The sequence below is a fragment of the Astatotilapia calliptera genome, chromosome 10 (assembly GCF_964374335.1).
Source record: "Astatotilapia calliptera chromosome 10, fAstCal68.1, whole genome shotgun sequence".
Taxonomy (NCBI): Eukaryota; Metazoa; Chordata; class Actinopteri; order Cichliformes; family Cichlidae; genus Astatotilapia; species Astatotilapia calliptera.
Genome location: NC_137431.1, coordinates 32,017,640 through 32,032,357, shown reverse-complemented (window position 1 = coordinate 32,032,357; position 14,718 = coordinate 32,017,640). Strand labels below are relative to the sequence as shown.

At 39.7% G+C, this 14,718-nt stretch overlaps 1 protein-coding gene across 1 annotated transcript in view; it reads right to left on the bottom strand.

Annotated features, from left to right (window-relative positions):
* sgcd (sarcoglycan, delta (dystrophin-associated glycoprotein)) overlaps nucleotides 1-14,718 on the bottom strand; it is a 449,906-nt gene that overhangs the window by 218,066 nt on the left and 217,122 nt on the right. The gene's annotated exons all lie outside the window — the stretch shown is intronic.

Genomic DNA, 14,718 nt, shown 5'->3' with positions numbered 1-14,718 from the left:
AATTGTATATCATCAGCATAGCAATGAAATGACATGTTGTATTTTTCAAAGATTAAGCCTAGAGGTAGCATATAGAGTGAGAATAACATTGGGCCCAAAACAGAGCCTTGAGGCACGCCACAGAAGAAGGATGCAAAAGAGGAAGAATAGGTACCCAGAGTGACAGGATTTAAACCAGTTAAGAGCGTCACCTCTAATGCCAACTGTATGTTCTAACCTCGTTAGTAGAATATTATGGTCCACCATATCAAAGGCTGAGGACAAGTCCAGTAAGACTAAGACCGCAGAATGACCTGAATTGGCAATTAGGAGACGATCATTAAGGACTCTCAGCAGAGCTGTTTCAGGGCTATGACGTGGTTTAAAGCCAGACTGAAATTTATCACTGATGTTGTTCGCATCCAGATAGGCCTGGAGTTGCGAGAGAACTATCTTCTCCGAGATTTTGGACAGGAACGAGTTTGTGAACTACAGGCCGATTTCCAAAGTCATTATGATCGAGGCTCCTTTTTTTGAGAATAGGCTGCACTATGGCATGTTTAAAGGCTGACGGAATGCAATGAAGAATTCATTAGAGTTAAAGTACTGGGCCCAGTTCCATCAAACCCATCCTTGATAATGCGTGACGGGAGAATATCATGTACAGAATTTGTATTTTTCAGCTGTTCAGCTATTTGCTTAAGGGCAGTAAGTGACACCAGCCCAAACTGATGAAAGGTTGATAAACATCCTGGGGTGAAAGCAGGGCTCACAACTAAAGGGTGTGAAGACTTGAGAGATAAAATTTTATCTGTGAAGTAATTTAAAAATTGTTCACAGAGAGCCGGAGAAGACACCGTCGGCATTTCATGACAGGGATTGACCACTGAATTAAAAATTTTAAACAGCTTTCGAGGATTATGGCCATTAGTCTCAATAAAATCAAAAGAAAGCCACTTCAGCCATTTTAGCAGCGTTTTGAAACCTCAGGCGGCTGGTACGTAAGATATCAAAGGATACCTGGAGCTTATCTTTTTTCCACCTCCTCTCGGCTCGGTGACACACACGTCGTAGGGCACGTTTAGAGTCGTTTAACCAATGTCGGGAAGCGGTTCGAGGACATTTCATTTTAATAGGTGCTACAACGCCAAGGATAGAGGAGCATGTGGATAGCAAAGAATTAGCAAAGTCATCAACTGTATGAGCTATGGGACAATCAGTAATAGTGGGTGCAGAATTAAGGAACACCACAGAAAAACTAGCCACAGTTTCAGAATTAATTATGCGCATAGGGCGTCGGAGGCCCCCAGGGTGCAGTTCTGTATTGTATAAATCAACATCAAAAATAACTGGGAAATGATCAGAGATCCCAGCATTGTCAATGTTCTTAATATAAATGTCCAGGCCATATGAAAAAAAAACAGATCAAGGGTATGGCCTTTAAAGTGGGTTGGTTCATTTACCCACTGAACAAGGTTAAGAGAGTCAGTTAGAGCAAGAAAGTCTTTGGCTAATGGATCATCCTTACAACAGATATGAATGTTAAAATCACCAGTGATAAGAACACAGTCATATTTAAACAGAACAGATCCTAATAGATCAGCAAAGTCATGAATAAAAGCCTTGTTGTATTCGGCGGTCGTAGACCACAACACACAGAGTTTTCGAAGATTAGGCCAACTCCAGTAATTGGACTTCCAAGCTAGGTTAGGGAGGGGGGTGGGGGGGGGCTGCCGAATTTTATGTTTATTTTAAAAAATCGAGGCTAAGCCACCACCTCTGAGCTGAAGATGGCACAGTCTGGGGGGAGAAGGTCCGAGAAGGAGAACGACTCACCAGGGCGAATCCAAGTCTCTGTCAGGAACCAAACGTCCAGCCCCGAGGCGAGGAAAAAGTCATTTAAAACAAAAGTCTTATTCACCAGCGACCTTACATTTAGTAGAGCCATCTGTGTCCACGGTGTGCACTACGGCCAACCCATGTTTTGGAATTTGCCTGCTTATCCGTTGTCCAGTATCCTTAGCCAGATCCATCACCCGCTTGCCTGTCAGCTGCTGGTGAAGCTGTATTTCCGGGATCACTACAGAGATCAATCTCATCTTTACCTTCGCATCCCGGTGATTCTTGCCCGAGCCTGTACTGCCAGTGTGATAAGTGAGCTCTCCAACTCTCCCCATGTTTATTGCCACTTTTTACCGATTGTTTGGTATCTTCCCCTAAAATTTCGTAGATCCACCCTGCGTGCGCCGATTCCCCTTTTCCCTACGAGTTCGTGTCAGCCCCCTTCTCTGGTTTCCCTCAGTTTATTTATCACTGTACGCAATTTCCCACCCTGTGTAAATAATCCAGACACTGTAAATAAAGAGCACTTTCTGCATTCCCTGCGTTTCTGTGTGCTCTGCCATAGAGTCTGTTCGTTCAGCCTAACAGAGAGAGGACGTAGAATACCCATGCTAGCATCTGGATTAGCCATAGCCTGTGCTTTAAGGTAAGCCTTAAGACGGACACGAATGCCACTCCGTTTGCCCCGCTTCCTATAGCGTTTCTTGTACAGGGTGGGTAGGGGCAGGCAAGATATCCTGGTGGAGGAGTCCAATCATGACAGGGTGGCGTCTCCCGGAGTCCAGCATGGATCCGAACCATAGAAGTGAGAGAATCGAAGATTTAAAAGTGTTTGCCGGTCATAAGTAATTAGTACATTGCCACCTGATGACCATATTACCAAGAGAATGAAGAGTACAATGCAAAAGTCAAAAAAGAGGGGTCGAAAGGAGAGGCGAAGACGGCCTGCCGAGCACACTGGCGCCATCTTTGAATTATGCCTGAATGTTAAAGCAAGGTTAAAACACATACATTGCACCATATAATTGCTAAGCTATAGATATGTACACAGCAATGATTATTTCTTGGAAACTATCACTGTGTTTCACTTTTTTTTTTTTTTTTTTATCTCTGGTCTCATGTGCACATCAATTTATCAGAAACATTTTCACACCCAGACTGAGAAAAATCGACCGACACACACACACAGACACACACACACACACACACACACACACACACACACACACACACACACACACACACACACACACACACACACACACACACACAAAGTTCTTTGAATTCCATTTGCCCTATAAAGCTCCCAAAACTCCTCGTCTTAATTCTTCCTTTCAAAAGCAAAGCCAGGGGAGTAATCCACAATCTCAGGATCTTCTATTTCTTGGCTTCCAAATGCAAATGGAAATCCTTGTTCTACAAACGGCTTATTGAATGGCTTAGAGAGGCAGCTGCTGCTTCTCATTGGTTCATCTATTGATGGTGAGGACCCAGATGATCCCTTGAAGCTCTAATTTTTCACCCTATTCGACCAGAATGATAATGTAAGTAAAAGCGGATGACTGATTAGTACGCTGTAATTACATTTAAAAAGAACACTCCACACTTCACTTCGAAAAACTTCATTTATATTGAGAGTCGCTATTGTGAGTCAAATGCGGTGTTTTCAAGTTCAGACCCACTTCCCTCCAGGAAAACCAACATCGGCAGACTTTGCAAGCTGTTAGTACGACTGATAGTTCAATTTTTAATTCAGAAGACATCTAAAGCAATATCCCAAACTAACCTAACAAATGGAGGCTTTTGTCTTGCTTAAACTGATCTTTTTGAATTTTTAATCAAAGAACTGAGCTTTGGTGCTTCTTGACTAAAGAGCAAAGTAAATTTCAAATAAACAGACAGTCGAAAACCCTACGATACTTTGTAAGATTATTCCACAAACTGTAATGGTCCAGGTTTTCATACCCAGAGTTTCATGGTTTTTGGATGACTAAATAATAACAATAACAACAACAACAATAATAATAATGTCTACTTTATCCACAGTCAACAGTTATTAGCATTAAAAGAAAGGGAAACTGATCTGAAATGACAGCAACTTGGCCCTGAGGTGGTAAGCCAGGTTTAATCACAGAGCACATGTTGCACACAGGTCGCCAAGCTTCTGCAGAGTCGATCGCTACAGACCTCCAAACTTCACGTGGCCTTCAGATTAGCTCAAGAAGAGAGTGTAGAGAGCTTTGTGGGTTTGCCAAGCAGCTGATGCAGTGGTGTAAAGCACAACAGATTATATTACATGTAGACATATTTGAGCCTGTATGTATATTTTTGACCCTGTGTGTGGATTATAAAAAATCCCCCCAAAATATTTAACTATTAGGGGTGCAACGTTACACAAAATTCATGGTTCGGTTCGATACTTTGGTGTCACGGTTCGATATTTTTTCGATACAAAAAAAATGTTCATGCCTTTTTAATTTGTCATTTATTAAAATTATAAATATATATTTTAACTCAAAAGTACAGTTGTTAAATTTAATGTTGCTGAAACAACAAAGGGATAAAAATATAAATCTATCTGATTGAGAAATCACTCATCTTTGGAAAAGAGAGTTTATTACAGAGAAATGTCTCTTTTCAAAATAAAAGCTACACTATACGCTTCTTCTGGGCTATATTCTCAGCAGCATATTAAACATATCAGGTCCCCATAAGGAGAATCCTGTGCTAACGGCTGTCTAAATGACTCTGGTAAAGTTTGTAGCATGCGTGCTTGTTGTTTATGTCTGCTTCCACTTGTCTTTGCACTAGGATGATGTTGGCGTAAATGTGCAGTCATATTCGTTGTGTTCCCACTAGTGCTGTCAGCGTTAATCTGAAATGACGTTAACGGCACAACACAGCAAATCTCCATTAACGAGCTACAGTGGATCGCCCCGTGCATGGGGCTGGACGGTGTCAACACGTTAACAAACAAACTGCGCTAACGCAGTGGTTCCCACCATGTAATTGAGCATTGCGTGGCACATCCGACATACTGTTTTACTTTAGTCCGTGACGCGCTTATCTTCAAGGTCATACTTCACATGAAAACCAAAATAGTTCCAAAGGCCAGATCTGAATGAGGGTGGGGGAGGTTCAATTTGCCATGTTGCAACGAGCTTAGCTTCTGTCTTGCTAGCTTGCGCTGCGCTCAGTGGATCTGCGCTCGACAGTGGAGCCTAGGCAGAGTAGTCGAACGCAGATCCACTGAGGGCTCAACACAGACAGCATCGTCAGAAGAAAAGTTGATAAAATAAATTACAAATGTTGTATTGTTCGATACATATGTGTACCGAACCGAAAGCACTGTATCGAACGGTTCAATATCGATACGAGTATCGTTGCACCCCTACTAACTATATATAACTAGTGCACCCAATTCTTGTATTTCAAAGTCATTAAAGCAAGTACAACCATCCCACCCTGAAAAATGAACTGTTGAAAGAAATCATGATGAGTGTATGGAAACTTCTGAACACAACTGTGCTCATCCATGGAACCTCCAGCTGTCCTCGTGGTCGTTCACAACTGGGAACAATCCTAACCTTAGCAGTTCCTCCTATAGGAACAGTCTGAGTGGTTAAGGTTTGGCTGGTCTAAAGCTCGAGTTTAATATATTTTGGTTCATTTCACCTCATGACATAAAGAAACTGCTTTTGTGCTGAAAATCGAGAACCACAGAATCACCGATGTAAGAGGTAAATTCTAAGAACTGCTGCTTGTATAAGAGACACATTTTACCGTAAAAATATTTCTTCTTTCACTCGCCGTATGAAATAAGTGAATACAAATGATCTGAAGCTCTTATAGGACGCATTAATGTTAAATCGTCCTATAAAATATGACAGGATGGACATCATTTATATGAAAATGTGAACGTGATTTTGAGCATTGCCGATTTTACACATCATTAACATGAATTCCACATCAGCTTTGTGTTAAGTAGTTAAGACTGATCTGAGCAGATGAGGAGATCCTCTATCTGATCAAACGCAGACTGCTGTGCTTGTCACCATCACAAAAATACAGTTTGCAACTCATTTCTTAAAAGCAGACAATGACACAAAAGTGAACTGATGTGACTCAAATGGAATCAAACTGAACTGACTCGGACAGGAGCAAAAGGAAGCGGCATTGAATTTGCCATCTATTGAAATGAACTCAACATAGAGTACAAACCTGTGCTGCTGGCTGCTGATAAGCAGTGTGTGTGTGTGTGTGTGTGTGTGTGTGTGTGTAAGGCCTGTATCTGCTGTTTGATCAGTGTAGTTGGGATTGTTGTTACTGAATGTCTGACACTTCTATGAGTTGCTCTGTTTGGCAGATGCAGACTGAGCGTCGCGTGAGCGCTGGCAGTCACCCAGCTCCACTGTAAGCTGTATGTGTGTGTGTAAGTACAAGATCTAACACACAGACAGCAGAGAATGTGAGTCCGCATGTGTGTGTGTGTGTAGTGTGAACACAATGCTCGATGTACAGCGAAAACAATGTCAGAATTGGATCTCTTTCAGTGAGGCAGAGGAGCGTATAGGAGAGCATAGCTAAATATTTGTTCCCCAGTGGTATATGCACCAAAATAGTAAGTCTGCAGACAACAGAATAAAGTATATTTTCTTACTTTTTTATGTTATAACAACCTAAAAATGTCAAAAAGGTTGGCATGGCTACTCACTGGAAACCTCAGAACAAATATGTTGGTCTGAGTTACGATCGTTGTTTGTTACGTTCTGTTTCCTCGCCGTCTTCCTGTCCCATGTGGCGGCTCTGTTCCCATAGCTACCCGTTCTTTAAGTTTACTCTCTGCATTATTTAAAAGGTTACTTCTTTGAGTGGCTTTCTGGACTTTAGTTTCCCTTCCTTCTTTCACTTCTTTCTTTTTCCTGGCTTGATTGAGTTCGCTTGTGCCTTATTATCCATTTCCCCCGGCGTGTCTGTATTGTCTGCATGACCCCTGAATCCCACCGAGCTTGGCTGCCTTATGCAGCCTCACAGATCCAGACTGAAACAAAATGTCATACAAACATATTTGCTGTCACTCACTCATACAACACCTGAAGACTTTTGAAGATTTCACTTTCTTGTTGTCATTCCCAGATGCATCTGCACAGTCTGTCCTCTTGTGAACTGTCCGTCACAGAGTTAATCACTGGCGCACCAGCTTATTTTCTATCAGTTTTAAACTGAACAAAGAGGAGTGAGCGCGTGTTATTATATACAGCAACTCCTTTTTATTCATGCTCATAAAAAGTTCAGGAGCCATTTCACAGCTCTCCTTGCAGCCCTGCTCGGAGCCATAACAGAGACTCAGCTCAGAATCTGCACTAATTAAGAAATATACAGTATGACAGCCTCATCAAGTACAGCTGCCAATCACGAGAGAATATAATTAGAGGGGAAGCATCTGATGTATATCAAAGACAAGACTACTTCACCCGTAGGTGGTGGAGAGGAGCTGAGGAGTTAATTGCTAAACTACTGATTGTGGACTTTGAGGAAAATGTGACACGTTCAAGAAAAAAAAAATATAGCACCTCTCTATCAAGAAATGCTGTAATGATGAAAAATATAATCAAAGTGAGTAAGTGAAAGAAGAATACATTAAAATAAAAAACAAAAAAACAAAGTGATGCTAAAGGCTTCACGCCTGAACTTATCATGAATTAAAATATAAAGTATTTATAAAATACTATTATTAATATTGTGTCTTTATATATGTTTTGTCAGTCGTTATATATAAGTGGTTATTAATCAAGAATGAACATTTATATCTGTATTTATAAATTACACAGAGAAGTAATGATGAATTAAGCCCTCACTAGTACATTACTAATGCTTAAGAATATGACAATATTATATAAGCATTACCAAAGTATGGATGTGTTGGTCTTTAAGCTGAAAGGATGAATAAATCCCAAATTTGGCCCCAAATTGCAGAATCCAGCATTGAAAGTGATGCAGTTTCTTTACATCAGTGAGACTGAAACACATTCAAGGCGAATGACTGTGATGAGAAAACCTACAGAGCAGAAAGCCTGAACACGACAGAGGGTGTCATATTGACTCAACACTGTGGAGTTTGTTCTCTGTTATTAATATTGTTTAATCGGTTTAGCTCGTGCTTATAGAAACACAAGAAAAATAAGAAATGACAAATGTGAACTTCCTAATATACAACTGCAGAGGCAGGTCAGGTTATTAATGATGATACATTTCCTGCCGTTGGAATGAACTGCAATTATTTATTTTTAGTGAAGGTCTGCACAATTTCCCCCCTTTTATTTTTCCCCAACACTTATTAGATTCTGTTTTTTCTAATGAGCAGAATGTGAGGTCACACATTACTGATGCATTGCTCAGGAAGACATACAGACTTTTAAAAACATCTGATTAGGAAATAATTAGGGTTAGAAAACAGTGGGTAAAATATTTAGCTAATGTCTTCAAACTGATGTTTCATATGAAAAGTGGCACGGTGCTTTCTTAAAAATGACTGATTTGGAAAAAGTGATTTTTTTTCTTTAATAATTCCTGTTTAAGTAATAAACCACAAACTATTTAAGTTTGTTACACGCTTTAGCAATAGTCCATGTTTTAGCGTCAAACTAATTAATTAGTTTCATTAATCAATCGAACTAAGTACTGAGAGTATTCATGCACAATGTACTTCTCAGAATTATTACATTATATTACAACATCATTACTGAGTAATTAATCTGTAGCTGAAGATGACTTTAACGACCTATATAGAGCTGGCTCCTTCTATCTATTTGTATTTCTATTGAATATTACTGGATTTATACGTAGAGGAAATATAGAGTATATATAGAGTATAAGAGAGCAGCTTTATACTGTATAAATAAGTACAGATAAGCATTAAAGTACATTAAAAGTGCACATTAGGAAAGTACTTGAGTAAATGAGAATGGTACCAGTGGGGGCTATTCATATTTCCAGTTCCACTGCCACAATCTGGATTATAATCTTTTGATTATAATTTAGGTGTGCTCTGAAAAAAATAGAAAGAAATCTCTCTAAAGTCCTTAAAATGGAACCAAAGCCATCGCTCCTGCTCACCGAGAAAGAAATCTGCAGATGTGAACGTTTCCTTAAGTACTTCAGGCGCTGTGGTTCTCTCACTGTGGAGCCCAAATACAGACTCTGTTATCTAACATTTAAACCACAGTGTAAATGAGAGAATGGGTTAGAGAAGTAGGACGTGCTCAGTGAACCAAAGATGAAGCTACGTGAAAAATGAAACTGTCTTTAACAGACAACAAGGCAAAAGTGGGGAAGTCATGTCACATTCAACCACTCAACTTTAGTGAGAAGTGACGCTGATTGCATATCTATAAATAGCTACTGTTTCTCTAACTCTGGTTTTTTTTCTTGTAGAAGAGCGAAAGAAAGGTCGAACTTAAAGCCTCGCGGAGGCTGTCTCACTGTCACTCGGCAGCTGTTTGAGTTTGTGATCCGCAGCAAGAGCAGGAGCTTTAATAGATCACAGAAAGACTACCGCAGGACAGATATACGAGCTTAAGAGACAGACAACACAGGTTATAAGTGTTTGAACTGTAGCACTCCTAAAGTTAGGAAAACCATATTTACAGAGCCATTTTCTACTAAAATGAAATGGAGGTTAGAGTGCACAGTATGGAACTGGAGAGCGAAAAACGAAAGTTCTTAAGGACTGATTGCAAGAAATGAGATGAATTATTATTGATTAGTTAAACAGAAATGGTGATTCGTTCATTTATTTTATGTGTGAATGTCGCAGCAGGATCAAAGCTGATCTGTGCGTCAGTCTTTTCATACATATGTAAAGACGGTGTGCTAAAACCAGACATTGATTTTCACAGGTGTTCTTTAGTGTCACTCTTGAATCGATCGCTGGTTGTCTTCATTTGCCAAGAACACGTGTTTTTTTTTTCCTTCTGTTCTTTCAACACTAATTTTAATCTCTTCTGAGGCCTCTGTGTTTATGCGCAAACCTTTTCTCACCTCGAACACTGATCACAAAAGCAGTGACCCAAAGATCAGTAAGGTTTGAAAGAAATGCATCTTGCAGATCAATCATCACTTCTTTTTCGATGATTTCCACACAGGCAGGTTTTGAAGCTCGCTCGCAGAATAGATGCCACCAACGAACACATGGTTAAATGTTCATTCTTGGAAACAGCGAGGTAAAGCTGAATAATCTTAGAGAAATGTGAAGTTCAAATGACAAAGCCTACGCAAACAGGTGAATCGAAGCAAATCTGCACCGTGTGACAAGGATATAAAATATATCAGAGAAAGTATTCCACCACGGAGTGTGGATTCTCTTAATGCTACCAGCAGTCAGGGGTGGGGGACGGGCTTATTGTCACATTTTGTGAGCAGCTGGAGAGGTTTGATTCAGGTTGGTTTTTATATCAATGGGAATAATGGAGAGAGGAGAGCGATAGCAAGTTATTAGTTATAGTACAGAGAAATACTAAGTTATTTACTTGCAGCTATAGGCTCTATTTTGGAGGAAAGAACTTCTCCTACTGGCCCTTCAAAGTTCAAAAACACTTCAGCAACACTATGTGAAAGATTGAGGAAAGTGAAAGAAATTCAAAAACCAAAGAGGGAACTTTGTCTGTATTATAGTTGAAAGTGCTACAGTCGCTGCTGAAAGCAAGACTGCTTCGTTAGCTAAACAAAATACTGTACAACTGTGTGACTATAACGTTCATATAACAAGGAAAAGAACCTTGTCTTTATCCAACTGTAGACCACTTGATTACCGCGACAACATCACACGGAGTAAAATCCAATGATTACGACGAATCGTAAGCAGAGATCGAGTTGATGTGGCCAAAAGTCTCCTGCATTGCTGCATGATTTCATGCACTGCTGAAGCATTGCTGAGGATGTTACAGTAGAATTCAGCATTGAACGTGTGACTGTGGAGAACACACTCCTTATGTACCAACATTTGGCTTGGATGGTGCTCACCCTCCTACTCTTTGGTTTCTTCAAACAAGAGTTTTCCACTGTTTGGTTGTTTGGAAAGATTCTCGACATGACTGGGACGCTCTGGTGGGACCGTAACAGAGCTGTGCATAAGCCAGTGTCACAAACACCAGTGACCTGAAGCAACGTGATGAGTGAGACTCGTGTTGGGCAGAAAGCAATTTCTTTAAGTTGGTGCTGCTCAAAGTGGTTCTCCAATTTAATGAATCATCAGGCATACTTAGTTGTTTGACCCTTTGTTAAATATGTAATGACATGGTGTAATATGTTATGTGTTGTAGGTTGTATCTACCTTATTTTAAGACCTCATAATTATCACATCCTGATATATGAAACCTTAGAACTCCCAGTGGATGTACTTTCTTTTTGCTATGACTATATGTTTATTATATTATACATCACTTTATTTTTTGAGAAGAATGGGAAAGGTTCTTATAGAACAGCACAACACATAAACACAGTTAAACTTTTAGATGCGCTCTACTTAAACAGCATGCAGTGATCAAACAGCAGGTCCTTGGGGGAAATGAAAGTGGAGCATAGGCAGGTCAGTTAAGCCATCACCTGTGCTCAACTCATGCACTTATGGGGCTTATGAAGATCTTATTTCTGCCTCTACAACTGACAGCAAAATCTCCAGCGGCCTCATTACCAATATCATATAAATACATGGCCTGGGACCTTGATTTGTTCAATAATTCAGCGGCGCTTCTCTCTTCTCTCAGACTGCTGCCAAAGGCAAGTCTGGAGGATGGTGTTAATACTGAGTGGGGAACACAGCTCCTGCATGTGCAAATAATTGCAAGTAACTGGATGAATACATCAGGAAGGGCGCACGAGAGAATCTACTGCTGGTGGGAATTCCCTAGATTATGCTTTTTTTTGTCCCACTTAAGTTACCTGGGTATGTTTTGCAATTTACATTTTCATAGTAGTCCATGTTTTTACAGAGTGCTTGGCAAAGTATCATGAGACACTCTAGCAGATAACACGCATGAATAAAAGGAAACCAGGAGGTCTGTTTTTCCTTTTATGCAGATTGAAACTGTTAGTTTCTAAACACAAAGTGAGTAAAACTGAATAAGGCTGCAGTAATTAAAATTGCTGGTCAGTGGGGGTTAGAAGAGGAAAGCACTTTCATAAGGCAGTGTTATCTGAAACTGAAGTTATCCAGCTTTAGCATTAGTAGCAGTGTTTATTACCAGTGCTAGCTACCCACCTAGCTAGCACCATCAGCTAGCCTAGCTTCCTCCTGCTTGCTGAAAATTGTTAGTCGGTCTCTATCTTAGCAGCAAATAGCCAAGCTAATCATTTTCGACTGTTGTGCCAAAATAGGTATTCCTAGTATGTTTCATTTAGCATTTTTACCTTCCAGCGGTGCGTTCAGACAGTTTTAGGAAGAGAATATCACCTGCTAAAGTAGCTATAGATAACTCTTCAGTAAAGACTTGCCTTGTTACGCTTCCAACAGATATTAAGATCCTTTTTTTCTTCTCATTATTTTATTTTTTCTCTAAATTAATATTAAGCAAGTGTAGCACTTAAAAAATATCGGGAAACTATAAATCTATGCTGTCAGAGCAGATGAGCAGCAACAGAAAACCAAACCATATAAATTTGGAATATAGATCATTTCATTCAGATGTCTGCTGTCAAAGTCTCCCACAGCACTTAAATACTGCAAAGCAGAAAACATTCAAAACAATGTCATTTTTTCACTGTGTTAAATCACATTAAAAACAACAACAACAACATATCATAGCCAAAGCACAAAGCAGACCTAATCTTTCCTGTGATGACTACACAAACATTTTTAATACTCTTAAAATGCATTTATGAGGAAAAAAGCTTTGGAACTGATCAGGAATAATTTAAACATACGTTTTTGTAGCTCCAGTAAGTAGGGCAATGGGCATTGTCTATAAAAATGTAAAAATGTTTATGGTGTAGGCAGCTGGCCTTGAATGAATACAGCATCTTCTGCAGGGTGATTTGTCTCCAAATGTTCAGCAATTTATTTTATGTATGTACTGCTTATAAATTATGTGACAACAACAAGAAGAGGGGGGTAAAGGAAGGGAGGGCAGAGGAAAAGATTAAGTAAGAGAAAAGAGAAAGAAGAAACCCGACGATAAAGAGCTACTAGAGTCTGCCAAAGCAATTAATTAGTTTTACCATCTGTATAGCAGCCAGTGTGTTTAGTGAAAAATCAGAACATCTCTGTTAATTTGCTCTCTGCATCTTGTGCTTGTGTTTTTATTTAAAGCATCATAAATGCCTGGATGTATTTAAAGTTGTACGGCATTTTGTTTCTTTCTGCAAACTTTAGAGGAACGTGAATAATTCATAATGTTTATCGACCTCTGTCAGGGACCAACAGAAAATGCAGCAACATCGATTGAACCCCTTTCACGGAGTCTCTTGCACGGCTCATATCATTTGAGACCTCTCATCTCTCTCTAAAGCTGAATCTTTGTTTACAGCAGCCATCTTGCCTTAAAGTTACAACTGAAAAAAAAAAGAGAGGCTTTTCCTGCTGAACCCTAAAAAGAGCTCATTTCTTTGCAGTCATTTGTAATATTGTTATATGTATATGTGGTCTTTCTGCAAAACGTCAATGTTTCTGTTTGTTAGAAATCGGGAAAATGTACATGCAGAGTGCAGCCAGACACTCGTAGATATGAGGCAGGAGTTCAGAAGTCATTGTTCTACTTCCAGTCAGTTTCCAAAAGAATACATAAAAAAAATCCCAATGCAACCTCCCATTTTTACCTATTAGCAGGGTGCTTACCATATTTTTTACCCTTGTGTGACTGAACTATTTGTGGCATGGGTCTGGCTGTCAGCTCTACATGTATGGATGCTTATAAAGAACCCACTGCAGTTACATTTAGGTGCAGTGGGTAAAGACATTTTTCAGCTTGCGGGGATATTGCTGTGAAGCTGTGTAGCAGTTTTTAGTGCTTAATGCTAAACAAACTGTAAGTGTCAATGAGAGTAAAAAGAGAGAAGAAACGGGCCCATGCTAAGAAGATTCTGACGCTGCAGCCATTCCTCCTGCATCCTTATGTGGTTAGTGTTGCTCTAAAAACATGACTGTTAGTTCTTTCTGTCTTTTATATGAAATGCACATAAAGAAAATGTTGTGTGTTTCTTTTGCACTACAGAAAATGGCAGTATTTGTAGGACAGTGCTACTTCAGCAGTTCACAGCAGGTTTATTGTAGTAAGAGAAAATTGTGATGCCTTGTATAGATCAGAAATGCACACATGTAAATGACACTGATCACCTTTGCTTTTGCCGCCGGATGCCACCATCATTAAGCAAATCTGAGACACTTTTTGCCGTACTTGGTGTACTTTACTATAGAGACAGTGCAGAATTACAAATACTCCTAACAGGAGGTTAGAACCAAATGTATTTTCTGATGCGATTGATGTTCTTCAATATCTGTCTGATGAGGTTCAGGTTCATGTTCTGTTGTGTCAGCAGCACTGTGGGAGTGGAGCCTGAGTCTTTGATGCAGAGTCAGAAATGAGGACACTGTCCATGATCATGGCACATGGCTGACCCTCCCTGAGCCTGGTTCTGCTGGCGGTTTCATCCTGTTAAAAGGAAGTATTTCCTTCCTGCTGTCACCAATAGCTTGCTCATAGGGGGTTGTATTTTCTGTAATAATGTATGGTTTTTAAACCTACAATATACAGCACCTTCAGGCGACTGCTGTTCTGATCTGTGTCGCATTTAATGCTGTATGTTTTCATATTTAATTGTTGTTCTGTGTTTTCTTGATTGTACTGTGGATTTATTATTTGTCATTTTATTTTTTGTTGTACATTCTCTGTGTTACTTTTCTTA